The 20,024-nt window shown below is 46.6% G+C and overlaps 1 long non-coding RNA gene and 1 pseudogene across 1 annotated transcript; one reads left to right on the top strand and one right to left on the bottom strand.

Annotated features, from left to right (window-relative positions):
• Positions 1-3,388, top strand: LOC123444233 (annotated as a pseudogene).
• LOC123444234 lies at positions 2,976-5,180 on the bottom strand. Its single transcript, XR_006630969.1, has 4 exons — positions 4,413-5,180; positions 4,034-4,311; positions 3,597-3,707; positions 2,976-3,143 (listed from the first exon to the last, which is right to left on the bottom strand). It is a non-coding gene; the product is annotated as an uncharacterized LOC123444234 (long non-coding RNA).
• Between the last annotated feature and the right edge of the window lie 14,844 nt (positions 5,181-20,024).

The raw sequence follows: 20,024 nt of genomic DNA, 5'->3' as shown, positions 1-20,024 counted from the left end.
CTCTTCCGTGATCCCCAGTGCCATCCGATGTTCCCTCTTCTGCTGCTGCTTCTGTTGCAGTATGTACTCCAATCGGCACCGGCGACAACATTCAGCAACATTACTGATGTGGATACCTTGCTGGCATTCAAGGTAAGTCTAAGCAACCAGCAAGGCGTCCTAGCTGCGTGGAACACAATTACTGATTTCTGCTCGTGGTCAGGTGTCAGTTGCAGCCTCGAGCATAAGCAGAGTTACGGTGCTTAACCTCACTTTGGAGGGACTCGCCGGCACAATCACCCCATCAATTGGAAACCTCACGTTTCTGAAAATACTAGACCTCAGCCAGAACAATTTCCATGGTGAAATACCTTCATCAATTGGCCGTTTACTTCGGCTACAACATCTCAACTTAGCCAGCAATTCACTTGATAGCGATGTTAACGCTGACCTGAAGAACTGCACCAGTCTTGAGAGCATTGATCTTGACCGGAATTTGCTCACAGGAGAAATCCCTGCCTGGCTTGGAGGCTTGTCAAATCTGAAAACCATAAAAATGTATAGGAACAGGTTCACCGGGATAATCCCGCCATCAATAACCAACCTCTCAGCACTGCAAACAATCGACTTCACCGCAAACCAACTCAAAGGTGTCATCCCACAGGACCTTGGCAAGATGACTAGTCTCTCCTCCATTCAACTGAGTGAAAACCACCTCTCAGGCATTATCCCTGCAGCTTTCTTTAACTTTCCTCTCTAACCACCTTCTCTGTGGCGGCAAATAAGTTGCATGGTAAACTGCCCTCGGACTTGGGGGTTCACCTCCCAAATCTCAGGGACCTACTCCTCGGCACCAATAGGTTTACAGGATACCTTCCAGCTTCTCTTGTGAATGCAACAAAGATTAACAGACTGGACATGTCGTGCAACGGCTTCACCGGTAGATTGCCTCCGGAGATTGGAATGCTCTGCCCAAAGTACCTCAGTGTTGCAGAAAATCAGATCGTGGCAAGTACCACACAGGACTGGGAATTCATGACGTTGTTGACAAACTGCACACGCCTTCGTGTATTAAAGATTTCTGGAAACATGCTAGGTGGCGTGTTGCCAAGCTCTGTTGGCAACCTATCAGCACAACTTCAAGTGCTTTATGTTGCATATAATATGATTTCCGGAACAATACCATCTGGCATAAGCAATCTTGTCAGGCTAAATTATTTAACACTCTCTCACAACCGATTTACTGGTGTCTTGCCTGAAAGCATGGGAAGGCTAAATTTGCTACAAGGCTTGTATATGCATAATAATCTGTTGACAGGGTTACTAACTCTTTCCGCATGGAGGAACAAGTTTGAGGGGCCTCTTCCAGGAAGCTTAGGGAGCCTCCAGGAGATAAGCGCAGTCGACTTAGCATACAATAAGTTCACAGGTCAATTGCTTAAAGAGATCTTTAACCAAATCGTCCCTATCGGACATCCTAGATTTGCGAGGAAATTACTTTGCTGGTCCTCTTCCACCTGATATTGGCAGTCTGACAACACTTGCAAACTTGTACCTCTCTGGGAACAACTTATCCGGGACCCTACCCCATGAACTCAGCAATTGTCAAAGCTTGGTAACACTCTTGTTGGACCATAACTCCTTTACTGGTACCATTCCCTCATCTATCAGCAAAATGCGAGGGTTGGCATTTCTAAATCTTACCAGGAACAGACTCTCCGGTGAGATTCCTCAAGGGTTAGGACTCATGGCCGGAATTCAAGAATTGTATCTTGCACACAACAACTTGTCTGGTCATATTGCTGAAAGCTTGGAAAACATGGCATCATTGTACCAATTAGACCTGTCCTTCAATAATCTGGATGGCAAAGTTCCATCACAGGGTGTGTTTAGTAATATGACTGGATTTTTGTTTGAAGGGAATTCAGGGCTTTGTAGTGGTATTTCAGAATTACATTTGCCCCCATGCCCGCCAGAATTAATGGAACACAACATGAGAAAACGCCATTTTGTTATCAAGGTAGCTACCCCAATTGCTGGCATACTTCTATGCTTGTGTGTGGTGCTTGTTTTCTTCGCAATAAGAAAGAAATCAAAAGCTCGATCTACAGCCATGGTAGGATTTCAATTTATAGATGACAATTATCCTAGAGTTACTTATGCTGAATTGGTCCAAGGAACAAGTGGCTTTGCCACAGACAATTTGATAGGTAGAGGAAGATATGGATCAGTGTATAAGTGTAGTTTGCTGCTAAACACCATCATGACCATAGTAGCTGTGAAGGTGTTTGACCTTCAACAGTCTGGATCTTCCAAAAGCTTTCTAGCTGAATGTGAGGCACTTGGTAGGATCCACCATCGAAATTTGATTAGTATCATAACTTGCTGCTCAAGCTCTGACTCAAACCAAAACGACTTCAAGGCCCATGTGTTGGAGTTCATGCCTAACGGAAGCCTAGATAAGTGGTTACACGTGGATGTACATGCATCACAACAACTGCAAGGTTTGACATTGATGCAGAGATTAAATATTGCAGTTGATATCGCTGATGCATTAGATTATTTGCACAACAACTGTGAACCACCAATAATTCACTGTGACTTGAAGCCAAGCAACATTCTTCTTAACGAGGATTTAGTTGCTCACATTGGGGACTTTGGCCTTGCAAAGATTCTTTCTGAACCAGCAGCTGAGCAGCTGATTGATTCAAAGAGCTCCATTGGAATAAGAGGAACGATTGGATATGTAGCTCCAGGTAGCTCAAATTTTCTAACATTACACTCCGCAACATACATTTTTGCATGCAAAATGACTATATCTGTCTACGATGTGTAGAGTATGGCGAAGGTGGTCAAGTTTCTTCATGTGGAGATGCATATAGCTTCGGAACTGTCATCCTCGAGTTGTTTACAGGCATGGCACCAACTCATAATATGCTCAGAGACGGGTTAACCTTGCATAAGCATGCCGAGAATGCATTTACGGGGATGCTAATGCAGATTGTTGATCCAGTCCTACTGTCGATTGAAGAAGCCAATCTGACTAGTCTGCAGGATGGAAACAACACAATGGAACACGGCAGCAATGCCATATGTCTTGGAGGTTGCGCTATCATGCAGCAATCATGCACCAACAGAGAGAATGTGCATGAGAGATGCTGCTGCTGCGATTCACAGGATAACGGATAGCTATGTTAAAAATAAGACAAAATGAGGAAGTTGCTCATATAACACAAAGCATTTTGCTGAAACGAGATGAACAACTGAAACATCAGGGTCAGACCCCCTTAAGTGTTGTCATGCTTAATTTGCTTTGTAGTTGTTATATGTTTTCCATTCCAAGTGTGGTGTTGGTATATGTTATCAGATTATTATATCTCATCAGATTATTAATTGGTGTTGTACTGTATTCGAGTTAGTGTGTATCTCAGTCCCGTCCGATGTTTTGTTTGATTAGCTTTTCTAGTGGAACTTGTTCTATCCAATTCTGTTTAATCTTCTAGTGTACGACGCCCAAACCTTTTGCGTGTTTACAAAAGGGGAAATAAGTCAATATGTATACCTTACTTCTATTCTACTAAAAAAGGAGGGAGAAAGGATATATATTCCATACTCACCATACTTCAGGAGATCATCACAACACCATCTCAACAAAAATGCCAGTCTGGTCCGTTCAGTGCTTATTCTGGTCGGGACAGCATTCCAGACTTCAAGATATGGAACCCCACCTGCACTTCCCAGCATATAATTAAGACAGATAGACTACATGAACCATATTAAGATTAGACAGGAAATAATTCAGAAACGTTAGTCAGGCGTATGGATAATGTCTCCGGAAAAAAAAAACTAAATTGTTGGATGTGTTTTGCGTAAGAGTTTTTTTTGCGTGTATCACTGGATGCATTTGGCAAACACAGGGAGCGAAAACTACAGGAAACATGGGGATCTGATATAACAATGAAAAAACATCAAACAGGCAAGGTGAGCAACAGTTCAGTAATTCACAGAATTCTTCATGCTGCAGTTCAGTATCAACAAAGACAAAAGATTGTACCTGCGGTTCCACACATTGCCGTTGAGCGGTTCAGATCGAGGATGACTGCCGGCAGACCGGTCCGGAACGTAGCTCGGTACTCGGAGCCGGAGCAACGCCCACCGGCTGGTTCAGCGCAGTCAGCCAGTATAAAGTAGGGTGCTTGAACGCCCACATCCGCCAGACCCGGAGAGGCGTCTGATCCCCGAAGGCTACCTCAGTAAGTACTCCAGTCCAACCCAGCTATTGGATCTGCGATCTCTTGGCCGTGCAGCAAGCCGCCCTCTATATACAGGTACCTAAGAAACATAGCATTTATATATTTTCTGCGGCGGCTTTAGACCAGAAGAAGATGCGCAATTGCTCTAGTGGTGCACCGGATGAGAGCCTGGGAACTCACGAAGCGCCGGCGTCACCGTACTCGATGCTGACGGAGCCATGGCCAAAAACGAGATTGGTTAGCACATTTCCAAGGGCACGCATTTGGTCGAACACCTGGTGTGCACCATCCAGGACGTTGACGACACAAGGCGCACGCACAACTCCTCACCGAGACAAGCACACATGAGCGCACGCAGCAGGCGCGCGGGAGCCGGCACGCACACCGCCTGCCTCGCGTGCCCCACCCTGCCATCCGCGCGCCGCGGCCAGTGCGGCGAGCTAGGATCTGGTATAAATCAGGGGCCATCGCGCTCGCTGGACGGCATGGCCGGGCCGGCACTCTCCAGCCGCCGATCTTGGCCGGCCGCGTCCTGCTGCCTCCCGGCTACGTCGAATGCACCTGTTCTGTCCGGTCGCGTCGCGCGACGCACAGCCTGGGTTCCTGAGCCAGCGTGCGTGCGTGTGCCAGAGGAAGGAGGATGCGATGCTAGCTCGGGGAGATGCGGTAGGGACGACGGACGGGCATGCCGGCGATGATGGGTCATGGCACGGTGAGGCAGAGCTCCGGGAGAAGCGGTCGCGCGTGGAGGAGGGGCTTGGACTGACGCGTGGACAAAGCTGGCCAAACCGTCTGCGAGCGCGCTCACACGACACGTGACAGGCCAGGCCCGACATGTCGTGCCAGTCAAGCGGCACGCCTAGGGCCTTGCGGAGCAGGCTATTTTTTTTAAATATTGTTTTTTTATTTAATACTAGTAATCTTGTGCGTTCTCAAACGTTGATCCAGTGAGATTCACATATACATGCAATAGTAAAAATCTCTTGCAAAAACATCTTATATTATGGGATGCTACATGGAGATGCAATCATGCAATTGGTCTTGAATATTATGGTGCAATCAATTCATAACAAAAAGCCGAGGAAACAAACAAGGGATAGTAGATCAAGTGATCAAACACATACTTCTTAGATGAGGTTGCTAACCAAATGCATATGTAAAGCTGCAAACAACATAGGCATTGATAATGTGTTGTGAAAATCTTGACATTCCATCACATGTTGCAAATACTCAGAACACTCCTGAATGAGTGCTAAAATGAAAGGCAGATATCTCACATAAAAATAGCAATGGCATTGAACCAATATTGTGAAGTAAAACCTTAACACCAAAAGATCAAAGGGGCTTTTTTCACAATAAAAGGAGCTCAGCTCTCTTCCTCATGACTACTGTCAGTTTGCATCAAAATGCAAGTTGATTGAGCGGCATTATGCCACAACCTCTGCTCACTAACTTGCATGGGCAGCTTTGCACTCAGAAATTAGCCTTTAAAAATAAAAGACACCATAAGAAAAAAAAAATTGGCTCGGCTCCTCAATTTCACACATGGGCCCCATAATATTTGATATGTTCTGTTTTGTTTAGTTCCACATCTCCACCAGTATCTGACAATTATATTGAATGGTAACATCAGGCCATTCTTCCTCCTTGACAGGTCGTGCATACCACATCCTTGAGAGAAAGTGTTTCAGCAACTAGAGAGTTTGGAATATTTGCATACCTCTGAGAAGTTGCTATAATGAACTCGCATGCAGTACGTCTTGTAGTTAACCCCATGGTCGCATGACATTAGCACATGAGAATGCCACATAAATGTTAATTTTTGGTAATCCCAGGATCTGGGTGTCTTCACCTCTCATTTAACCTTATTTGGACAGGTATAACCTTCATATGGAGAGAGAAGGTCGCTTGAACCACATCGTTAACCCATTTTCTGAGATTTTAAGGGGCTTCACAACATAGCTATTGACTACGGCTAGGAATCTCGATGTTCCTACTAAGAAGTTATAGGTCTTGTGTGTTCTGGAAACAATGGTAGTTTTTTAGGTACAAATGCACTAAGTTGCACCTTACATTGCTTTGTTTTAATTATCTCTGCTTACAGTGGTCTTAACAAATAATACTCAGTAGCAAGCACGAAAAAATATGAAGAACTCGATTCACATTGAGTTACAATAATAAGTGCATATTGATAATTTGACAACATTTCTTATATTAAACATAAAATGTAGAACCCACTGAAGAATCTTGTTCCAAATTACAGTCTCACAAAAGCACTAAAAGAGAGTTTGCTCCACTTGACATGGAACACGCAGAGAGGAGTGTGCTATGTAACAACAAAATCATTTTTGTCGTGAATGTTACCTAGGAATTTTTCTTCCAAGTACCGCAGACCGGTCGAGATATCCGACAATCTTTGATGAACATCGTCAACATATCCGCTCATTCTAGTCCAGTTTTGGCGATCAAAACCTATTTATCAAAAGAATGTTAACTGTAATAACATAAGATCTGCAAATGTGTCTGAATCAGTAGATTGCATATTTCTATAGTTCGCAACAAATAAAGTTGTTCAAGATTCCAAATAGCACGGGCATAAGTTAACCAATTTTAATATTCAAATTCAGATACGATGTGGGCTGTTGGACCAGGAGTGGTCGTAGACTCTCCAACAATTACAGTTTGACATGTCACTCTGTAGTACAAACAAAGAGAGGTGAGGAGGGAAAATATACCGGGTGAAGTAGGTGGCGAGTTAGGTTGTTATACGTGTTATTGTATGGATGTTAAGGAGGATGCATGCGGCGACAACATATTGGTTCTTTATTTTAGCTTCAGAGATAAGATGACTTATGCAACAAAAAAGATTTTCTGCTAGTCGTAGAGCATCATCAACACTGTGTATTAGAAATAAAAACACATCACAGGTTCTAAAATGACCCACAGAATCAAAGAATGAGAAAATTTGGATTCATGCATACATATGCCAAGTTGACAAGCGAAAACCAGTCACTTCCAGCACAAACACTGTTCACTCAGCTTGAACCTAAAATAAATAACCAAGATGTTTTTTTACAATCCATGAAATATGCACATCATACCTCATTATTTTAAAAATTTCCGTATGTATAGAATATCGGAGCTTAGGCCTCAAACTTTACCTAGAGAATGGGAGGACAGTGCCAGCATGAGCAGCAAAAAAATGATTTTGGCATTGAGGAACAATTAGACAAGTTCGGCCTGCAGGTAGGGGCTGGGTGGCAAGCAGTAATCATCTCTTTGCACAAGGCAATCCACTGAAGCACAAAAAAAATCGATAAACACAAGTTTTCCCGGATCAACATACCTTTACATATTTTGTATTTATCAAATCACACAAAGATAAGGGACTAATATTTTGCTGGAAGCACAATTGGTAAATCCATGGAAGAAACATGTACCTTTCCATGGAGGGTTTGATGGAAGGACCCGCCCCGGCTCCTACTACTGCAACAATACAACTCATTTTTTCAGCAATTTCTACAAATCAAGTTTAGGAGAAAAAACACAAACAAACCATCACCTATGTTTAGCATTGCTACGAACAAGTGTAGAGCAACATCACCCAAAAAAACATGTGTTTCTTCTTCAATATCGACCACATGAACCTGCACAATTTATTTCAGTCATTCCCCACCGGCCGCGGGCCCATTGGATGAGAACGCCATGCATGCTACGCACAAATGCAGTGTTGGTATCCACCGAGCAACGAATATCATGTAGTCACTGAAGCAGGCAACCAAGCCAAAGTAGATAAACCAACTCGTCAAGGATACAACATCAGTTGAAGTGTTTTGAACTATATATTTTTCCAATAGACAAGGAGTTATCAGCAACTACTATAGTGGTCGATTCAACCTCTTATATTTACCTAGATCACTCAACTTTGTCAGCAAAAATCCCCAATAAAACCTGAAACAAAAGGAAAAATAATGAATCTACTGGGACTGAAGCAACAAACAAATTGAGGTCAGGTCTACGTCTTGTGACTTAGCAGCTAGCATTGTAGTATGCAGTATATATCTATAACCATGTCTTATCAACAGCGAAAGCCGCAGGAGACACCTGAGTTCCTTGCTATCACCATGCCATTCCAAGCATGCTCAGCTACCATGTTATGCACAAGATCGTGATAAGATGATGGGTGGTCCAAAATAAAAACAATAGGAGAAAACCAATACTGTCTCATATTAAACAGAATGCTAACCTCCCCATAGATGCATCACGAACCTGAGCCTCTGAATCTTTGATTGTACTGCAAGACAAATAACATAATGCCAATGAGGTTAGCATTTGAGCCACCTCTTACCAAACAAGGAGGCAGAGATAACTGGAGTTGCAGATTTTTTTCGCTCATACTGACAACCCAAAAGTTGCAGAGGAGGCGGGGTTATCCAGCGCGGTGGGAGGTCCGCCTGGTGAGGTGTGGCGAGATGAGGCATTGCACCCGGTCGGCGAATAAAGGCCGAAGTGGGCGCTGCGCCGGGCGACGCTGTGGGCGACTCCGCATGGGTGCCCGGAGGAAGGGGCGACTGCTCCTCGTGCATCCGCATGACGGCTCTCCTGCATGTAGTGGAGGTGGAGGCCACCGGCGACCGAGATGGGGACGCGGTGGGCGGCGGCGGCGACAGAGATGGGGGACACGGCGGGCGGCGGCGGCGACAGAGATGGGGGACACGACGGGCGGCGGACGGGGAGGGGGAGGAGGAGGCGGACGGCGAGGGGGAGGAGGAGGCGGACGAGGAGGGGGAGGAGGAGGCGGACGGGGATGGGGAGTTGGACGCGGAGGCGACGGCGAAGGTGCAGGCCAGGGCGACTGGCTCCCGTTAATTCATCCTAAATTTCTGTACTTGATTGGCTCCTTTTTTTCGTGGAGGTGCAACAGTTTTCCGCTGTAGGAGGAGGTGGAGCACGGTCAGCCTTAGTTAATTTGGTAAATGCACACAGTGGTGGTGCATGGATGGTGGAAGGCCGTTAGATTGTAATTTGTTGTCTAATTGTGTGGTGCTGATTGGTGTTTGTTTTTGTGGGGGTAATAGTTGTGTGTACTTAGAGAAGTTTTCGTTTGATCTTTTATTAGTAGTATAGATAAAATATATTGTGTCCAATTTATCTCCCGCCTCGTTTTCCGCCATTTCTTTCTCATCTCATTTTCCCGCTATTACACTTGTCATCTGAGTATAAAACAAGGCATTAGACTGTCTTCCTCCATCGTCGAGCCACACTTGAAAACAAAAACGCTCTAGTCATTATGAGTTTGCCTTGCTTGGGTCAAAACATTAGGCCTAGGAAGATGAAGAGTGCGAGTTTGCCTCCGGGGATGGAAGTAGTGCGTTGTTGGTGCGGCAACCTCGCTCGCTGGACTCCAGGGCTGGACCGAGACGCTCCAGCCATCGACCTTGGCCGACCGCGTCATGTTGCCTCCCGGCTATGTTCCTCCATTTCATCGGAATGGAGCATGAGCCGTCCACTCGCGCCGCGCGCCGCACGACTTGGGTTCCTGAGCTAGCGTGCGTGTGTCCGTGCGTGTGCCAGAGGAAGGAGGCTGCGATGCAAGCAACTTCAGCCAGAGGAAGGAGGCTGCTAGCTCGGGGAGATGCGGTAGGGACGGCGGCTGGACAGGTCGGCGATGATGCGCCATGGCACGGTGAGACAGAGCTCCGCGAGGAGGGGTCACGCGGTGGAGGCGGAGTGGTCGTGCGAGGTGGGCATTGGCTGGCTTTCTGTGCGATGGTCGGGCTTGGGTCTAAAATCTAGGCACGATGGATGGACCGGGCCGGGCTCGGGCCTAGGTTTTCTACCTTGGGGTTGGTTTGGCCCAGCCCAAAGCCTGGTCCGGCCCGACGGATGGCCAGGTATAACATGTATTGTCGTGTGGGCAAAGCTGGCCAAACGGGTCGAACCTGACATGCCGGTTCGCGAGCGCGTTGACACGACACATGACGGGCCAGGCCCGACATGCTTTAACCACGTCGTGCGAGTCAAGCGGCAACCTAGGTCATTTCCTGGGCCTGAAGGTTGGGCATGCAGGTCAGCACGTAACGATCCATTTATCTTTTTTTTATATACGTGCCATAAAAAACAGCCCAATAGATTAAAATTGGCTAAAGAAAACCTAACAGGCCAACAGCTTAGCGGGCCTAGAGTGCCACCAAGCCGACCCGCATATCTCCTGGGTTGTATCTGGGCTCCAGGGGAAAGCACGCGAGCCGGGACAACACGACCCGACTAATAATCGTGCCACGATGGGTTGTGTCGTGCGAGGCGCGATTACGATGGGCCGTGGCCAGCTGTGCAAGTGGGTCCAATTCAGAACTGGCCACCTGGACTGTGCCCGGCACGGCACATGGATAAATGGTCATTCCTCGCCGCGAGCCCAAGCACGTGTACTGATACGGCACGTCCCATTTATTTTATTTTTGGAATTACTTTTATGTATGCTAAAAAACAGCCCAAAGCAACTAGAATAACCCAAAAGCATTGTGATCCATAAGTAATAAATGCACCACCGACCGACATGTTTTACTAATGTGCCATGCAAGAGCGTGAAAGTGTGCCACGTGAGCAATGAATGATATGGCTCGTTTAGAGCAAGTACAATAGAGCCAAGTCAGCTGGCTATAAGGAATAAATTAATATATTTTTGTTTAGTTAGAGAAAAGAGAAGAGGAGAGAGAAGATAAGCGGACTCTTAGCTAAGAGCCAGCTCTAGCACGTGCTCCTAGGCATCTTGTGAGTATAAAAGGTGGACCATATAATAAAAAAATAGTACATGAACTATTGTACGTGTTGGCTATAAGATGGACTATAGATGACATGGCGATGGCTTATAGCCAGCAGCTGGCTATGCTATTGTACTTGCTCTTATAAACGACCCTTCGTGGAGCCATGTCGTTCCAGACTCATTCAATGGGGTTTTGGTCACGTGAAGGCGGACACAAACATGTTTGTATGAAATGGGCTATATGCCCTTGGAGATGAACATGCCTTGTGTGCTCACATTAATGATCCTAGGGGCTCGCAAAAGCTACATGCTAGAATGTGTTGAGCAACCTCATTGCCTTGGGATTGATGACATTCGTCATGAATCAGTGGATATGTGACCCGATCCACGATAGAGGAAAAGAGGAGCAGTACATAACTGATGGGTCATGATGGGTCGCTAGGGACGCACGGGATTTTTTTTTCATGGCAACATACATGCATGTTTTCTATTCCCTCCGTTTCTAAATATAAGTCTTTTTTAGAGTTTTCATTAGGGGGCTACATAAAAAATAAAATGAGTGAATTTATACTTTAAAATATGTCTATATACATCCATATGTAGTTTTCTAGTGCAAACTCTAAAAGAACTTATATTTAGGAACATAGGGAGTAGTCATAATGAAATAGCTAAAAGCCTAAAACTATAACAAGTCCTCATAGAAGAGAAACACCATGAAAGCTACGAAGATGGAAAGAACACAACTTGCAAACACTAAAACTTCAACTTCCATCATCATCTAACCAAGCAAGCAAGTGGCTTGAGCTTGGTCGCCCAGTTGCCACCCAACAACATCCCTCGAAGAGCGGGAGGGGTGCTAGCAGGAATGAGGCAAGGTGAATCACATACTTGCTAACCCGACTTTAAATGAGAGCATCGATCTCTTCCACAAACTTGGTCGAATGGCAAGAACAATGTGCACACGTCGGAAGGCAACAACACTTGAACACAAAAGAGGGAGCTAGAGCAGCCACCACCAATCCAGCCACCATGACTCGCAGCCATGGACCTCATACCGGATAAGCCGCCCTCATACTAAAACAATAGACAACAAACGATGGTTAGTGACTTCAAGACGATGCCTCAAAGTGGTTATGATGTCAAAGATGACGCCGTCGTCTGATATAGAAGCTAGATCTAAGGATTTTACCTACATAGCAACGAGAAAATAAGGAGCCGAAGCTTCACGATGATGCCTCTGAAGAACACGGCACCCGTAGGCGTCATCATCATCGGTGCCAACAGAACCAGCACATGGCTTTCCCCTATAGTATCACGCCTCGCTGCCACATACTGTACCACACTACTGCTCGGTCTAGTAGTATGGAGCGCGAGACCTCACCTCCTCGGTGACAAGAGCCCAACCACGAGCCACACACATCCACGCAAGGCGAGAGCCAAGGCAACCCAATGTCGGCGGGTGTGAGCTGCGTCGTATCTAGGCGGGTGCTAGCCTAAAAGTTGAGCACCATATATGCAGTGGTCACTTCAGGTATGGGCTAAAATGTGTCAACGGGAAAAAGTTGTGACTGCTACATGCAAGCCGTCACTCCAAAAAGAGTAATGCTACATCTACAAAGGCTTACTTAAATTTTTTACGTACAAACTGATGTATAGGATTGTGATTGGTTATTGAGGGAGGAGGAGCCCCATCCCACTGAAAATCAGGGGAAAAAATTTAGTTTAGAAGGTTAAGTAAACCTTTGTAAGTCTTTGTAGGTCTAGCATTATTGCTCCAAAAATAGGGACACAATTACCCGGGATGTTTCGAAGGAGTTAGAGAAAATTAATGCTCCATAGAGAGGAAATCGTATCGAGGCTTAAGCGACGTGGCTGAAGGAAGGTGGTAATGACACGAAGAAAGTATTGAGATTTTTTATCAACCGGGCCTTATTTATTTCCACAGAAATTCATAAGCATGTTCCTTCACAAGCTTAAGCTCAATGGAAGTGATAGTACTAGTACTTCTCGAACCTCAATACAACACACAGTACTATGCGACAATATCTTTCATCTTTCAAGTTGTAACATATATTAATAATCTGCACTGTACCCGTACTACACATCAGCAAAATTGATAAAAATGAGCCGTGGAGGAAAATAACTCACAGACTGAACCTTCGGGAAAAAGATTTCACGCGTCTGACCCTTTTGTGTGACGCTCGACACCTAGACGCCACACTACACTGTGTGACGCCTAAGCGTTCGACGCCACATGCCCGGCCACGCTGGACAGGCCGGCCCCACCCTCACACAGTGCGACGTTGCACACTCTGCGGTGTGGCGCCTAGCGCTTAGGCGCCGCACTGTGTAGTCTCGCCTCGCATCGCAACTGTGGCTGGCCATGCCACGCCAGCGTCGTCGTCCGTCACGCTCAGCCTCGCCTCCGTCGTCGCCGCGCCCCGGCCGGTGCGCCGTGGATGCAGCAACAGCAGCAGATGGCGGAGGACGGCGCCGGGTTCGGGTTCGCCAGGCCGCCGCCGGCGCCGGGCATGGTGGCGGATGCTCCTCAGGCAGCGCTGGCGGAGCTGTCCGAGTGCTGCAGGGAGCTGGACGAGGGGCACCGCTCCTGGGCCGCGCACCCCAGGTAGAGCTGTAGTCGTTCCCCCGAACTCCCCGAGGATGAAGAGCGAGTTGGCCAGGTAGCTCTTGCAGCCTGCATCATCAGATCAGAAAGAAAGACGAGTCATAAATAAATCAGGCCGGCATGGCTAGGCTCCATGCCTCCATGGACGGTGAGTAAAGCTGTGTTGATTCTTGATTCTTGATTCTTGATTGGCAGTGGCAGTGGCAGTGGCGGGGGAGACAGCTGGATGGCGCAGGAAATTATGCTGCTCGTACGTAGAGTATTAAGGGAGGAGCAATATTTACAATACATTTTTGTCAGTAATACTCCAACCTGTACAATGTCACTCTCACTCAATGTCTCACATTGCAGAAACTGTTGACAGCTTCATATTTCCTTAGCACTTCTGGGTTGCAATTTCCATTATGTTTCTACTAGCAGCTACTTCACTCATGCTTCTTAAGCTATGCGGTAAGCTATACAAATACTATTAAGTGTGGTCTAGTTATGCTGTTTGACATTATATATGCTTCCCTCTTTCTACTAGATTACATCAATGCCTAGCTAGTCTTAGGCTGTGTTTGGACGTATGTATTGGCCCCAAGGAATTAAAAAACCAAATCAACCAAGGTATTGAAATGGGCTACAATTCAAGATTTGATGTTTGGATGTACATGTAATTGCCTGTTGGAATCTGTAGGGACTAGCCAATTCTAATGTCTGTTTGGATGGACAAAAGAAGCACTGTATTACAAGGCAGACGCCCCGCTACAACTCAGCACCAGCCTCTGTTTTCCTCACTACTGACGCCCTGCCCCCCACCACTGATGCCCTGCTCCCATCTCTGTCTTAACCATCACTGATGCCGTACTCTACGCCCCCGTAGTCCCCACCACTGAAGCCCTGCTCCCTGCCGCTGCTCGCAACCGAGCAGTCATGCTGCTACTCCCATCATGTGGGGCACCGGAGGCGAAGAAGATGGAGATGAATCCGTCGATTGGAGGTGGTTAACTTGGGCGGTCAGGTTCAGAACAACGTGATGTGCTCAACGGGCAGGGCCTCGTTTGTGGCCGCCATGGATTTCTGTAGGAGGCGCCACGGGAAGGCCACCCTGGTGCAGCGACACGCATTGGAGACAAATGTATTGATGGTCTTGATGGTCTGGAACCACTGAAGCTGGAAGCTGATGGGCCCGTTGTTCCAGATCTTGTCGGAGAGGCCGAGGGAGCGGAAGAAGGGGGCGTCCATGGCGGTGGTGCCGGTGATGGCCATGTTGGCGCCCTTCTGCGCCGCCGCCTGCAGGGCCAGCCACGACGCGCACAGCACCACGAGCAGCAGCTGCAGCTGCCTCGCCATCGGCGACGACGAGCGAGGAGGGCGGCTACGGGGAGGAGGAGAAGGGGTCGGAAGACGGCGTGCTGTGCGGGAGGGGAGGAGCAGAGGCCTAAGCGCTAGGCGTTGGCCAGCTCGAAGGACAGGATTGTATAAGTCACAGTGCGGCGCCTAAGCGTTAGGCGTCACACTACAGAGTGTGCAACACCCGAGGCTTAGGCGTCGCTGTGTGGGGATGGGGCCGGCCTGTCCAGCGTAGCCGGGCGTGTGGCGCCGAACGCTTAGGCGTCACACAATGTAGTGTGACGCCTAGGTGTCAGGCGTCACACAAAAAGGTCAGACGCGTGAAATCTTTTCCCCGAAGGTTCAGTCTGTGAGTTATTTTCCTTCAGGGGTCATTTTTCTCAATTTTGCCCCCGGGCATGTACCCCGGGGCTGTGTGGCCAGCACCCTACATGGTGGACGCAACTCATTGGTGAGATCTGATAACTTGTATTCTACATACCTTTACTGTTGAATCCAACACGTACCTTTATTGTTGTGTATGTCAGATTGTTGGTGTAAGTTCTTGTATATCTATGCAAAATAAGAGAAAGAAAAGCAACATATAACGCATCAACATGTACTCAGTCTTTCTAAGAGTTTCAGTAATGGATTACATACGGATGTATATAGACATATTTTATGGTATAGATTCGCTCATTTTGCTCCGTGTGTAGACACCTAGTGAAATATCTTAAAGAACTTATATTTAGGTACGTAGGGAGTAATATGTATGGGATAATCGCTGCACATACTATAAACTGCGACAACTGTTCAGTTTTCACTAATACTCTATAGATACATCCGTTTGAGAGATAGTTAACATGGAATGGAGGGGCACAATACTCATTTGTGTCATGAATTTTGAACATTGACGGGTCCCTCAAATTATTTACTTTTAAGTGCCCCTTCTTTATCCGAAAAGTTGAGACATTTATGCACATGGGTATGTTGATCTAGAGGATTAGGTTTAGGCTGTGTAACACTTCATATTGATTGGATACACTAGGCACGTATATATAGGTACAATATGGACATCTACCTCAACTATACAAGGGACTAGGAGGAAGGGCAATAACACAATATACATGCACAAATATATATTCAACAGTCAACCCCCCCCCCCCCCCCCCCCCCCCAGCAGTCGAAGTGTTGCCCGGAGATACAGAGACTCGAACGAAACTCCTCAAAGGTGGAAGTAGGCAGTCCCTTAGTCACCACATCGGTGAACTGTTGTGTGGTCGGAACATGAAGGACCCAGATGTGACCAAGGGCGACCTGTTCGCGCACAAAGTGGATATCAAGCTCGATGTGCTTCGTCCGGCGATGATGAACTCGGTTGGCGGAAAGATACACAGCCAAAACGTTGTCGCAGAAGACAAGCGTGGCCTTGGCAACACCGTGATGCAACTCCTGGAGAAGCTGTCGAAGCCAGGAACACTCGGCGACGGCATTAGCGACTGCTCGGTACTCAGCCTGTTGGAAATATGCCCTAGAGGCAATGATAAAATAGTTATTATTATATTTCCTATTTCAAGATAATCGTTTATTATCCATGCTATAATTGTATTGAATGAAAGCATAGATACATGTGTGGATATATAGACAAAACAATGTCCCTAGTAAGCCTCTAGTTGGCTAGCCAGTTGATCAAGGATGGTTAAGGTTTTCTGACCATGTGCAAGTGTTTTCACTTGATAACTGGATCACATAATTAGGAGAATCATGTGATGGACTAGACCCAAACTATGAACGTATCATGTGATCGTGTCATTTTGTTGCTATTTTTTCTGCGTGTCAAGTATTCATTCCTATGACCAAGAGATCATGTAACTCACTGACACCGGAGGAATACCTTGTGTGTATCAAACGTCACAACGTTACTAGGTGACTATAAAGGTGCTCTACAGGTATCTCCGAAGGTGTCCGTTGAGTTAGCATGGATCAAGACTGGGATTTGTCACTTCGTGTGACGGAGAGGTATCTCGGGGCCCACTCGGTAATACAACATCACATACAAGCCTTGGAAGCAATGTGACTCAAGTGTAAGTCATGGGATCTTGTATTGAAACGGGTAAAGAGACTTGCCGGTAACGAGATTGAAATAGGTACAGGGATACCGACGGTCAAATCTCGGGCAAGTAACATACGAAGGACAAAGGGAATGTTATACGAGATTATATGATCCTTGGCAGAGAGGTTCAACCGATAAGATCTTCGTAGAATATGTAAGATTCAATATGGACATCCATGTCCCGCTATTGGATATTGACCGGGGAGTGCCTCGGGTCATGTCTGCATAGTTCTCGAACCCGCAGGGTCTGCACACTTAAGGTTCGATGATGTTTTAGTATAGTTGAGTTATATGTGTTGGTGACCGAAGGTTGTTCGGAGTCCCGGATGAGATCACAGACGTCACAAGGGTTTCCCGAATGGTCCGGAAACGAAGATTGATATATAGGATGGTTTCATTTGGTCACGGAAAGATTTCGGGCATTACCGACAGTGTATCGGGAGTGACGAATGGGTTCCGGGTATTCACCGGGAGGGGCCCACCCACCCGGGAGTGAGCCCAGTAACCCTAGGGTGGCGCACCAGCCCTTAGTGGGCTGGTGAGGCCAACCCAAGAGGGCTATGACGCCACAAGGAGAAAATACCAAAGGAAAGAAAAAAAGGAAAGAGGAGGTGGGAAGGGAGGAGTGGACTCCTTCCCCCAAACCGAATTGGGGTGGGAGTCCACCTCCTTCCCTTCGGTCGGCGCCCTTGGGGCTCCCTTGAGCCCCAAGGCTAGCCCCTCCTCTCCTCCTATATGTATTGGTGGTTTTAGGGCTTTTGAGACATAACTTTGCCACGTGCAACTCAAACCTATACCACGTAGTTCTTCCTCTAGATCGGATTTCCGCGGAGCTCGGGCGGAGCCCTGCAGGAGTAGATCATTGATACATCCATTTTGCATCATGCTTTCATGTTGATATTTATCGCTTTTTGGGCTGTTATTTCACTTCACGGTACAATACTTATGCCTTTTCTCTCTTATTTTGCAAGGTTTACATGAAGAGGGAGAAAGCCGGCAGCTGGAATTCTGGCCTGAAAAAGGAGCAAGTTTGAGATGCCTATTCTGCGCAACTCCAAAAGTCGTGAAAATCAACGAGGATTTTTTTGCGATTTATAAAAAATACTAGGCCGAGGAAGTACCAGAGGGGCGCCAGCAGGAGGCCACAAGCCTGCTAGGCGGGACCTCCCCCCTGACCGCGCCTAGGGGGCTTGTGGGCTCCCACTTGGCCCTCTGGCTTCCCCCTTTTGCTACAAGAAGGGTTTCGTTCCAGAAAAAATCAAGAGGAGGCTTTTCGGAGGATTCGCCGCCGCCACGAGGCGGAACTTGAGCAGAACCAATCTAGAGCTCCGGCAGGACTATCCTACCGGGGAACTTCCCTCCCGGAGGGGGAAATCGTCGCCATCGTCATCACCAACACTCGTCTCATCGGAGGGGACTCATCACCATCAACATCTTCATCATCACCATCTCATCTCCAAACCCTAGTTCATCTCTTGTAACCAATCTCCATCTCGCGACTCCGATTGGTACTTGTAAGGTTGCTAGTAGTGTTAATTACTCTGCGTAGTTGATGCTAGTTGGATTACTTGGTGGAATATTATATGTTCATATCTTTGATGCTACTCATTACCTCTCTGGTCATGATTATGATTATGCTTTGTGAGTAGTTACTTTCGTTCCTGAGGACATGGGATAAGTTATGCTATAAGTAGTCATGTGAATTTGGTATTCGTTCGATAATTTGATGTGTTGTATGTTGTTTTTCCTCTAGTGGTGTTATGTGAACGTCGACTACATAACACTTCACCATTATTTGGGCCTAGAGGAAGGCATTGGGAAGTAGTAAGTAGATGATGGGTTGCTAGAGTGACAGAAGCTTATACCCTAGTTTATGTGTTGCTTTGTAAGGGGCTGATTTGGATCCACTAGTTTAATGCTATGGTTAGACTTTGTCTTAATTCTTCTTTCGTAGTTGCGGATGCTTGCGAGAGGGGTTAATCATAAGTGGGATTCTTGTCCAAGTAAGGGCAGTACCCAAGCGCTGGTCCACCCACATATCAAACTATCAAAGTAGCGAACGCGAATCATATGAACATGATGAAAACTAGCTTGACAGAAATTCCCATGTGTCCTCGGGAGCGTTTTACCTCCTATAAGACTTTGTCCAGGCTTGTCCCTTGCTACAAAAGGGATTGGGGCACTTTGCTGCACCGTTGTTACTTTTGTTACTTGCTACTTGCTACGAATCATCTCACCACACAACTACTTGTTACCGATAATTTCAGTGCTTGCAGAGAATACCTTGCTGATAACCACTTGTCAGATCCTTATGCTCCTCGTTGGGTTCGACACTCTTACTTATCGAAAGGACTACGATAGATCCCCTATACTTGTGGGTCATCAAGACTCTTTTCTGGCGCCGTTGCCGGGGAGTGAAGCGCCTTTGGTAAGTGGAATTTGGTAAGGAAACATTTATATAGTGTGCTGAAATTTATTGTCACTTTTCACTATGGAAACTAATCCTTTGAGGGGCTTGCTCGGGGTATATTCACCTCGAACGGAAGCACAAAGAGTTGCTCCTCAACCTACTGCACCTACTGAAAATATTTGCTATGAATTTCCTTCGGGTATGCTTGAGAAACTGCTGGCCAATCCTTTAAAGGAGATGGAACATCGCATCCAGACTTGCATCTAATCTTTGTAGATGAAGTTTGTGGTTTATTTAAGCTTGCAGGTTTGCCCGAGGATGAGGTCAAGAAGAAGGTCTTTCCATTATCTTTGAGGGATAAGGCGTTGACATGGTATAGGCTATGTGATGATACTGGATCATGGAACTACAATCGGTTGAAATTGGAATTTCATCAGAAGTTTTATCCTATGCATTTAGTACATCGTGGTCGGAATTATATTTATAATTTTTGGCCTCGTGACAGAGAAAGCATCGCTCAAGTTTGGGGGAGGCTTAAATCAATGTTATATTCATGCCCCAACCAT

This window comes from Hordeum vulgare, chromosome 3H (assembly GCF_904849725.1).
Source record: "Hordeum vulgare subsp. vulgare chromosome 3H, MorexV3_pseudomolecules_assembly, whole genome shotgun sequence".
Taxonomy (NCBI): domain Eukaryota; kingdom Viridiplantae; phylum Streptophyta; class Magnoliopsida; order Poales; family Poaceae; genus Hordeum; species Hordeum vulgare.
The sequence above is the reverse complement of the archived record's forward strand: the minus strand, read 5'-3'. Positions and strand labels throughout refer to the sequence as shown.